Source organism: Boleophthalmus pectinirostris, unplaced genomic scaffold, assembly GCF_026225935.1.
Source record: "Boleophthalmus pectinirostris isolate CB_2022bp ecotype Guang Dong unplaced genomic scaffold, ASM2622593v1 HiC_scaffold_3, whole genome shotgun sequence".
Taxonomy (NCBI): Eukaryota; Metazoa; Chordata; class Actinopteri; order Gobiiformes; family Gobiidae; genus Boleophthalmus; species Boleophthalmus pectinirostris.
Genome location: NW_026571299.1, coordinates 2592131 through 2604555, shown reverse-complemented (window position 1 = coordinate 2604555; position 12425 = coordinate 2592131). Strand labels below are relative to the sequence as shown.

Here is a 12425-nt window from a genome sequence, read left to right as displayed (position 1 = left end):
TACCCCAACAACAACAACAACACTACCCCAACAACAACAACTAACAACAACAACACTACCCCAACAACAACAACAACTACCACCAACAACCACAACAACAACAACAACAACAACAACAACAACAACAACTACCCCAACAACAACAACAACACAACAAAACAACAAACAACAACAACCACAACAACAACAACTAACAACCCCAACAACAACAACAACAACCAACAACAACAACTACAACAACACAACAACAAACCCAACAACTACAACAACAACAACAACACAACACTACCCCAACAACCACAACAACAACTACAACCCAACAACAACAACAACAACAACAACAACAACTACCCCAACAACAACAACAACCCCAACCAACAACAACTACCCAACAACAACACACAACAACTACCCAACACCACAACAACAACTACCCACAACTACCCCAACAACCAAACAACACTACAACTACCCCAACACACAACAACAACAACAAAACTACCCAACAACAACAATACAACCCAAACAACCAAACAATACCCAAACAACAACAACAACTACCCCAACAACAACAACAACAACCACCAACAACAACTACCCCAACAACAACAACTACCCCAACAACAAACAACAACTACCCAACAACAACTACCAACAACAACAACCACACAACAACTACCCCAACAACAACACAACAACAACAACACAATAAACAACAACAACAACAACAACAACAACTACCCAACAACAACAACAACAACAACACACAACTACCCCAACAACCACAACAACAACTACCCCAACAACAACAACTACCCCAACAACAACAACAACTACCCAACCACAACAACAACAACAACCAACAACAACAACTACCCCAACAACAACTACCCCAACAACTACCCCAACAACCACAACAACAACTACCCCAACAACAACAACAACACAACACAACAACAACTACCCCAACAACAAATACTACCCCAACAACAACAACAACTACCCAACAACAACAACAAACATACCCCAACAACACTACCCCAACAACCACCAACAACCACAACAACAACAACCTAACAACCAACAACAACAACAACAACAACAAACAAACAACTACCCCAACAACAACAACAACAACAACTACCCCAACAACAACAACAACAACAACAACAACTACCCCAACAACAACAACAACAACAACAACTACCCCAACAACAACAACACCCCAACAACAACAACACCCAACTACCCAACAACAAACAAACAACTACCCCAACAACAACAACAACTACCCCAACAACAACACCCCAACATACCCCAACAACAAACAACACAACAACAACCAACAACAACAACAACAACAACTACCCCAACAACCACAACAACAACAACAACAACAACTACCCAACAACCACAACAACAACAACCAACAACAACTACCCCAACAACACCCAACAACAAACAACACAACAACAACTACCCCAACAACAACAACAACTACCCCAACAACAACAACAACAACAACACAACAACATACCCCAACAACAACAAACAACAACAACAACAACAACTACCCCAACAACAACAACAACAACAACAACAACCCCAACAACAACAACAACTACCCAACAACAACAACAACAACAACCAACAACAACTACAACAACAACAACCAACAACAACAACTACAACAAACAACAACAACAACAACCAACAACAACAACTACCCAACAACAACAACAACTACCCAACAACAACAACAACAACAACAACAACAACTACCCCAACAACAACAACAACAACAACAACAATACCCCAACAACAACAACAACAACAACAACAATACCCAACAACCAACAACAACTACCCCAACAACAACAACAACTACCCCAACAACAACACAACAACAACAACTACCCAACAACAACAACAACAACTACCCCAACAACAAACAACAACAACTACCCCAACAACAACAACAACAACAACAACAAACAACAACTACCCCAACAACAAACAACAAACTACCCCAACAACAACAACAACACAACAACAACAACTACCCCAACAACCACAACAACAACTACCCCAACAACAACAACTACCCAACAACAACAACTACCCCAACAACAAACAACAACCAACAACAACAACAACAACAAACTACCCCAACAACAACAACAACTACCCCAACATACCCCAACAACAACAACAACACAACAACAACCAACAACAACTAACTACCCCAACAACAACAACAACAACAACTACCCCAACAACCACAACAACAACTACCCCAACAACAACAACAACAACAACAACAACTACCCCAACAACCACACAACAACTAACAACCATACCCCAACAACAACAAACAACAACAACAAACAACTACCCCAACAACAACAACAACAACAACAACTACCCCAACAACAACTACCCCAACAACAACAACAACAACACAACTACAACAACAACAACTACCCAACAACAACAACAACAACAATACCCAACAACAACAACAACAACAACAACAAACAACAACTACCCAACAACAACAACAACTACCCCAACAACAACAACAACAACTACCCCAACAACAACAACAACAACAACAACAACTACCCCAACAACAACAACTACCCCAACAACAACAACAACAACAACAACCAACAACTACCCCAACAACAACAACTACCCCAACAACAACAACTACCCCAACAACAACCAACTACACAACAACAACTACCCCAACCACAACAACTACCCCAACCAACCACAACAACAACTACCCCAACAACACCACAACAACTACCCAACAATCCAACCACCACAACAACCCAACAACAACAACAACAACAACAACCCCAACAACAACTACCCCAACAACAACAACAACTACCCCAACAACAACAACTACCCCAACAACAACTACCCCAACAACAACAACAACAACCCAACAACCAACACCACCAACAACTACCCAACAACAACCCAACCACACAACAACTACCCCAACAACACTACAACAACAACAACTACCCCAACCACAACAACTACCCCAACAACTACCCCAACCACCAACAACAACTAACAACACAACTACCCCAACCACCACAACAACTACCCCAACCACCACAACAACTACTCCAACCACCACAACTACCCCAACCACCACAACAACTACCCCAACAACAACCACTGCCCCAACCACCACAACAACAACAACTGCCCCAACAACCACCACCACAACAACTGCTCCAATCACCAAAACTACTGCCCCAACCACAGCCACAGCAGATGCTCCGGCAGCAGCAGCTACAGCTACAACTACCACTGCATCTTCTTCTTCTGTCAAAAAAACATATTCTGTTCTGTTTGTTCTTGCCTTGTCGGTATTTCCCCTTTTGATTTAAGGAGTGTATCTTAAATGTTCCATTTTTATTATTGATATTCTTACTGTAATTAATATTTAGTTTTTTCCTGTTTGATAATGTTGAATTATTTATTCATGACACTCCAAGTTTTTAATTGTAATATTATTCCTATTTGTATAGGAACACAGCAACTACCACAGCACACACTCCAAAGCAAGAAAAATATCTGATGAAAGCTTTTTTTGCCGAAATGTTATTTTTGAAAATAAAAAAGTGAGTGTGGCTATACATTTTTTCACTTTTGTCTTGCTGCTCCTTGCATTTGCACCTCTACAAGAATTGTGTGTGTGTTTTCTGTTTCTTTTGATTGTTAATTGATATAACTGTTAAATATAAATAAACATAACATACTTGATTTGACACTTGTCACATATCTTTACTTCTGGACAATTTTCTTTTATAAATGTGTATTCTAAGAATGAGAAAAAAATATGTATCTTGTGTAATATCATGTACAAGAAAGAGAATAGTAGGTCATGTCATTCCTCTGAAACAGTCACTCAAAGAGATTAAATGAAATAATCCATATTTAATCATGGGAATGCCACACCATCAGCAAAACCATCAGTCACCGTGTTTACCCCATGATCTCATACAACTTCACCTGCTTGTCTAAAGTAACAGGCTGCTCTCACACACCTGCTGTACATTAAAACAGACGCTGAAGATTATGAAAGTATTTATTTAGTTTTAGTGCATTTTATTTGTCACTTCAGGTTATTCAATTTGAACCAAAAATCTGAAGTAAATGATAAAAAATAATTGTTTGCCTCAAGAGTGTTTGTCGCATAAATGCAACCAGACGGCAGGTATCAATAAAAACATGCTTAATATTTAAAGGTGCATTACTTTTCTGGTGGACGGTACGTCAAATTAACCAGGCTGGTGAATCCGTGTATCATTCGTTCATTCGTTTTTCAATATAAAACCAAAAATAAGAAAACGAAAAAACAACAGTTTTCTTCATTATTTGTCTCCAAAACCAAAATGAAACAACGGATAATGATTCATTTTTTCAGTTTTAGATTTTGTGTTTAAATGAAGAATGGAAAAAACGGATAACGACTGTTTCCTGTTTACGTGACTTTCCGTGACTGCGATGCCGGACTTTTGCACCGCGTACAAACTGAACCAGGACCAGAGCGGGACCAGAGCGGGACCAGGGCGGACTCCGAGCTTTGACTCCGAGCCTCCTCGAGGTCCGAGCCTCAGCTTCGAGCTCCGGCCCTGTCGTGGGCTCTGAGCATTCGGTGTGGTCCCGGTCTGGTCCCGGTCTGATCCCGGTCTCAGTTCCGGTCTCAGTCCCAGTCTGGTTCCGGCCTGGTCCTGGTCTTGTCTCGGTCTCAGTCCCGCTCTGTCCTGGTCTCAGTCCCGGTCTGGTCCTGGTCTGGTCCTGGCCTCAGTCCCGGTCTGGTCCCGGTCTGGTCCCGGTCTGGTCTCGGACCTGGATCAGTCCTGGTTCAGTCCGTACGTGGTGCAAAAGTCCGGCATCGCAATCACGGAAGTCACGTAAACAGGAAACAGCCATACAGCCGGCCATTCTTCATTTAAACACAAAATCGAAAACTGAAAAAATTAATCGTTATTTGTTTTTTCATTTTGGTTTTGGAGACAAATAATGAAGAAAACTGTTGTTTTTTCGTTTTCTTATTTTTGGTTTTATATTGAAAAACGAATGAACGAACGATACACGGATTCAGGCGTCACCAGTATGCACTGCTTGTACAATGGTCAAAAAATAGTTTATAACATTCAAGACAAACAAAGTACTGTTTGCGCAAATTAAACCTTCATTCATGTTACGTTATTTCACGTTGTTGTTGTTTTTTTTTCTCCCTTCGTTTAACATTTGCACTGCAGCTTGGTTGAGGCAAATGAAATTTAAGACTTTTTTGGAAAAAATAAAACTTAGACAACATAATTTAAGACTTTTTAAGGCCTTAATTTAGGAACATGAAATTTAAGACCTTTTTAAGACTTTTAAGACCCCGCGGCTGCCCTGATTCCTCTTTCCTCACTTCCTTCTCCTTGATTCCTCTTCTCGATTCTGCGGGAAATGAACGAGGTAGTCCCGCCCCCAGAGGAGACATAGTGAGGAAAGAGGATCTAAACTCCTCACTGAGACCAATAAAGTTCGATTCTTTTCTCTGATGTCTGCTCCTGAAGCCTCGCTCAGGTTTACTCCATGTTTACTTCACCTTGAACTACTATTGTCCATCTTATCACAGCAGTTGTCCCATTTTGGCCCACAGCTTCCACTCATTTGTGTGATAGTCTACGTTCACACTGCAATTTAGTTGTTTTTTGCGAGGTCGTTCACATTTCTAATTAAATGTGACTTGTGTGTGAGCTCCAGTGTGAACTTTAAACGCCCCAAAAGTGTCCTGCATGAGCACTGGAGAACACGACGTACATACAATGATTAATCCGATAATGTTGACGTTTCATGTCTATGCTAGGGGGCGCTATAGAGTTCACTTTTATTAGATTTCATATTTCATTACATTCAGGCCTGGATCTCGCAATTGTGATTTGAATTGGAGCTCTCTAGGTCAACACCTGTGGCCGTGACGGGTCACCGACGAAACAGGAAATGAAGGCATTTTTCGCCGGCGTGCTACAGGCAAACCGTAAGGCGTATCAAAAAACCTTCTGATGCATTTTGTGAGTTTATGTCTGTAGATGTGACATGCCAAATCTGAGCTCATTTGGACCAAACCCCGGGGGCCTGAATCTTTTTGTAGACACCCAAGTCAAAACGGCGGCGAATTTTTGATCCAATATGGCCGACTTCCTGTTCGTCATAGAGCCGCACAATGATTGGCTTTTTTGCTTATCTCCTTGAGTTCTATCACTGTTCTGAATTTCGTGAGCCTATGCCAAAATATGTGTCTCAACCTTCAATTCATTACAAAATTTTAAAATTTCAAGGGGGCGCTGTTGAGTGGGGGTGCTTTGGGCATTGACACGATGCCCATTTTATAGAATTTTTTACCGAAGCGGTTGATCTGACACCTGGTTTGGGGACTTTTCATCGATGTTCAGGGAGTCAAAAATGCGATTATATGTGGGGAAAAAGAATAAAAAAGAAACCCACGAAGAACAATGGCCCTCACCAGTGACTACGTTACTGCCTCAGGCCAATGACTGAACTCCACCCATAAAAATGATGTACAGTACGCAGACCTTTGTTGGTACTGTGATGTAAAAGCAAATGGCCCAATATAAAGAGAGAAAGCACAAGAATGGAGATAACTGCATGGTTGAGCACCTACAGGATTATTGACATTACAACAAGTCACCACAAAAGAGAAAACTGTAAGTAATATTCATTTAATATTCTTTTTTCCTTCACTTCTTGAGAGTTGGGACAAAACAGGAAAATATTTAAAAGTTAAAGTTGTTTCTAATGGAGAGCTGTATACTGGAGCTATTTATTTTAAACAATTTAGTTTTTAAAAAATTGAACATAACTGTAAATGAAAATTTTGAATTCATTGTTATTTTATGTTTTCCTTCACCGGGGTTCGGAAATTTCAGCTACTCTTTATGTGAATAAAAGTGCATTCGATTAGATTAGAAGAAGGATTTAAATATTTTTTAAAATGCCTACGGTAAACAAAATTCAGCTTGTCAAAGTGGTTTCCCAACGTTTTGGAACTCTGTCAGACATTTTGAAAAATCTCATTAAATCAGACAGAAATATAATTCTATAAATCTCTGATCTCTGTTTGTGACCTAATTAATGCATTTATATAGTGCCTTTCGAGATACCCAAAACACTTTACACTTCATTATTCATTCACTGAACACTCTGTGGTGGTAAAATACTATGACTGAAGTGAGGCTGCCAATCTGCGCCATCGGTCCCTCCAACCTCCACCGACACTCACACTCACAACACTTACTTACTAGGCAATGTGGGTGAAGTGTCTTGCTCAAGGACACAGTGACACTTTTTGCCACTGGTGCCCCTGTGGCACCTGGAATTCCCGGAGGCCTCCCCTCCAAGTATAACCAGGTCCAGCCCTGCTTAGATTCTGAGCTCTGACGGAATCAGGCTTTGACAAGTCAGTATGTAAAAGAATTTAAGCCAGTTGATAAACTGACCAACTTAGTAAAGAATTAAACATTTAATTGCCTGTTTTCTTTTCATCTCTTGAAATAGTATTGACAGCTGACACTTACATTACGGGGTTGCCACAACAATATTATGATGTGACACCAGTGCTTCAAAAGTGTCTAATGCAAAGTAAAATATGCAAAATCACTGATATCAGAATAAAAACCCATGAAGAGGGAAAGCGGAGAGGAAGAGAAGGTGAAAGGAGGATGCAGACTGAGAGAAAGGAGATTGAGGAAGGAGGGAGAGTGAACTTTCCTCTCCTATAGTGAGTTTGGAAAATTTGAAGTGAATTAGTTGTCACTGTTGTGACCTGCAGCATCTGTTTACATCTGAACATTTACGTTTACATATTTGTTCAGTTTTCATTAGTGTTCGTACATTTTGTCAACTCCATCAATTTTCTGTCAACCCTGTCAGATCTATGCATTTGTTGGGAGTTTTTGTCTTTTTTTTTTTTTTTTTTTTTAAACCTTGAAGTTTGTAGTTTATGTAGTTTAAGCAGTAAATGACACTGACATCAACAGCATAATGTGTGTCAAGTATTTTAAAAAATGTATTTCATAACATTAAAGTATAAAAACAAACCACAAATAAAAATATATTTTTTAAATGTTTATATTTTCTAACGCAAATGATTAGAAAATTACTGTGTAATTTTCAGATATATTTTCTTAGACAATTGTAAATAACCCTTATTACAACATAGACTGTAAATAATGAATGAATCAGTCTTTTAATATTATTAATAAATTATTGAATGACATTGGGAAATATGGCATTTTAAAAAAGGGGTTAAAATGTTTTTATTCAGAACTTGTTCCTTTGCATTTCTGTACAGCTCAGACCAAGAGTAAAAAGGAATTATATATAAGTCATTGTGCTCTTAACAGACGTCTGTTACAATGGCACTTATTTTAATCTATAGTTGTTAAGAAATGAAGTTTTTCTAACACAGATTTAACAATCAGCCAATTTGGAATAAACAGTAAATTGAGGATTTATGCCCATTATCCTGGAAAAGCAAAAAGTACTAAAAAAAATGAATTTATTTTTGAACAGATATGGATCCAAAGATGTTCACAAGAGCACATCTAATTCTACTGGTGCTTGTGGGTGAGTAGAAAAAAATTACTTTAAATTGTGAATGAAATTTTCAGTAATAATTTGATTATTGTTATTTTCAACAACAGCTGCTCCAACAACTACAGCTGCTGCAACCACAACGGTTCCGCCGACGACGACAACAGCACTTTCAACGACTACAACAACTGCCCCAACTACAACTACAACTGCAGCTGCCCCAACAACAACTACAACTGCTGCCCCAACAACAACTACAACTACAGCTGCTGCAACCACAACTACAGCTGCCCCAACCACAACTACAACTGCAGCTGCCCCAACCACAACTACAGCTGCCCCAACCACAACTACAACTGCTGCCCCAACAACAACTACAACTACAGCTGCTGCAACCACAACTACAACTGCTGCCCCAACCACAACTACAACTGCTGCCCCAACAACAACTACAACTGCTGCCCCAACAACAACTACAACTGCAACAACAACAACTACAAACAGCTGATCCAACAACAACAACAACTACAACTACAACTGCCCCAACCACAACTACAACAGCTGCCCCAACCACAACTACAACAGCTGCCCCAACCACAACTAACAACTACAACTGCCCCAACCACAACTACAAAACAGCTGCCCCAACCAACAACTACAACTGCCCCAACAACAACTACAACAGCTGCCCCCACCACAAACCACAACTACAACTACAACTGCCCCAACCACACTACACTGCCCCAACACAACTACTGCTGCCCCACCAACAACTACAACTGCCCCAACCACAACTACAACTGCTGCCCCAACAACAACACAACTACAACTACAACTGCCCCAACCACAACTACAACTACAGCTGCTGCAACCACAACTACAGCTGCCCCAACAACAACTACAACTACAGCTGCCCCAACAACAACTACAACTGCTGCCCCAACAACAACTACAACTGCCCCAACCACAACTACAACTACAGCTGCTGCAACCACAACTACAACTGCCCCAACAACAACTACAACTGCTGCCCCAACAACAACTACAACTACAACTGCCCCAACCACAACTACAACTACAGCTGCCCCAACCACAACTACAACTGCTGCCCCAACAACAACAACTGCCCCAAACAACAACTACAACTGCTGCCCCAACAACAACTACAACTGCCCCAACCACAACTACAACTGCTGCCCCAACAACAACAACAACTGCTGCCCCAACAACAACTACAACTGCCCCAACCACAACTACAACTGCTGCCCCAACAACAACTACAACTGCTGCCCCAACAACAACTACAACTGCCCCAACAACAACTACAACAGCTGCCCCAACCACAACTACAACTACAACTGCCCCAACCACAAACTACAACAGCTGCCCCAACCACAACTACAACTACAACTGCCCCAACCACAACTACAACAGCTGCCCCAACCACAACTAAACTGCCCAACAACTACAACAGCTGCCCCAACACAACTACAACTGCCCCAACCACAACTACAACAGCTGCCCCAACCACAACTACAACTACAACTGCCCCAACCACAACTACAACAGCTGCCCCAACCAACAACTACAAAGCTGCCCAACCACAACTACAACTGCCCCAACCACAACTACAACTGCTGCCCCAACCAACAACTACAACTGCCCCAACCACAACTACAACTGCTGCCCCAACAACAACTACAACAGCTGCCCAACAACAACTACAACTGCCCCAACACAACTACACACTGCCCCCAACAACAACTACAACAGCTGCCCCAACCACAACTAACAACAACAACTACAACTGCCCCAACAACACAACTACAACTGCCCCAACCACAACTACAAACTGCTGCCCAAACAACAACTACAACTGCTGCCCAACAAACAACTACAACAACTGCCCCAACAACAACTACAACTGCTGCCCAACCACAACTACAACTGCTGCCCAAACCAACACAACTACAACTGCTGCCCCAACCACAACTACAACTGCTGCCCCAACACAACTACAACTACAACTGCCCCCAACCACAACTACAACTGCCCCCAACAACTAACAACAACTGCTGCCCCAACACAACTGCTGCCCAACAAGCTACAACTGCCCCAACACAAACTACAACTGCCACAACCACAACTACAACTGCTGCCCAACAACAACAACAACTGCCCCAACACAACTACAACTGCTGCCCAACAACAACAACTACAAACTGCCCAACAACAACTACAACAGCTGCCCCAACCACAACTACAACTGCCCCAAACAACTACAACAGCTGCCCCAACAACAACTACAACTGCTGCCCAACAACACAACTACAACAGCTGCCCCAACAACAACTACAGCTGCCCCAACAACAACTACAACTGCTGCCCCAACCACAACTACAACTGCCCCAACAACAACTACAACAGCTGCCCCAACCACAACTACAACAGCTGACCCAACCACAACTACAACTGCCCCAACCACAACTACAACTGCTGCCCCAACAACAACTACAACTGCTGCCCAACCAACCACAACTACAACTGCCCCAACCACAACTACAACTACAACTGCCCCAACCACAACTACAACAGCTGCCCCAACAACAACAACTACAACTGCAACAACAACAACTACAACTGCTGCCCCAACCACAACTACAACTACAACTGCCCCAACCACAACTACAACTGCCCCAACGATAACAACAACTGCTGCCCCAACAACAACTGCTGCCCCAACAACAGCTACAACTGCCCCAACCACAACTACAACTGCCACAACCACAACTACAACTGCTGCCCCAACAACAACTACAACTGCTGCCCCAACAACAACTACAACTGCTGCCCCAACCACAACTACAACTGCCCCAACAACAACTACAACTGCTGCCCCAACACTACAACAACTAACACTGCAACTACAACAGCTGCCCCAACAACAACTACAAGCTGCCCCAACAACAACTACAACTGCTGCCCCAACAACACTACAACTGCCCCAACAACAACTACAACTGCTGCCCCAACAACAACTACAACACTGCCCCAACAACAACTACAGCTGCCCCAACAACAACAACTGCTGCCCCAACACAACTACAACTGCCCCAACAACAACTACAACAGCTGCCCCAACCACAACTACAACTGCCCCAACCACAACTACAACTGCTGCCCAACAACAACTACAACTGCTGCCACAACCACAACTACAACTGCCCCAACCACAACTACAACTACAACTGCCCCAACCACAACTACAACAGCTGCCCCAACAACAACTACAACTGCAACAACAACAACTACAACTGCTGCCCCAACCACAACTACAACTGCCCCAACAACACAACAACTGCTGCCCAAACAACTGCTGCCCAACAACAACTACAACTGCCCCAACCACAACTACAACTGCCCAACAACACCAACTACAACTGCTGCCCCCAACAACAACTACAACTGCCCCAACAACAACTACAACTGCTGCCCAAACAACAACTACAACTGCCCCAACAACAACTACAACTGCTGCCCCAACCACAACTACAACTGCCCCAACAAACTACAACAGCTGCCCCAACAACAACTACAACTGCTGCCAACAACAACTACAACTGCCCCCAACACAACTACAACTGCTGCCCCAACACAACTACAACTGCCCCAACAACAACTACAACAACTACAAACTGCTGCCCCAACAACAACTACAACAGCTGCCCCAACAACAACTAAACTACAACACTGCCCCAACAACAACTACAACTGCTGCCCCA

The 12425-nt window shown here is 42.3% G+C and overlaps 1 pseudogene; it reads left to right on the top strand.

Annotated features, from left to right (window-relative positions):
* The first annotated feature begins 2069 nt into the window (after positions 1 to 2069).
* On the top strand, positions 2070 to 11279 carry LOC129410962 (mucin-2-like; annotated as a pseudogene).
* Positions 11280 to 12425: the final 1146 nt, after the last annotated feature.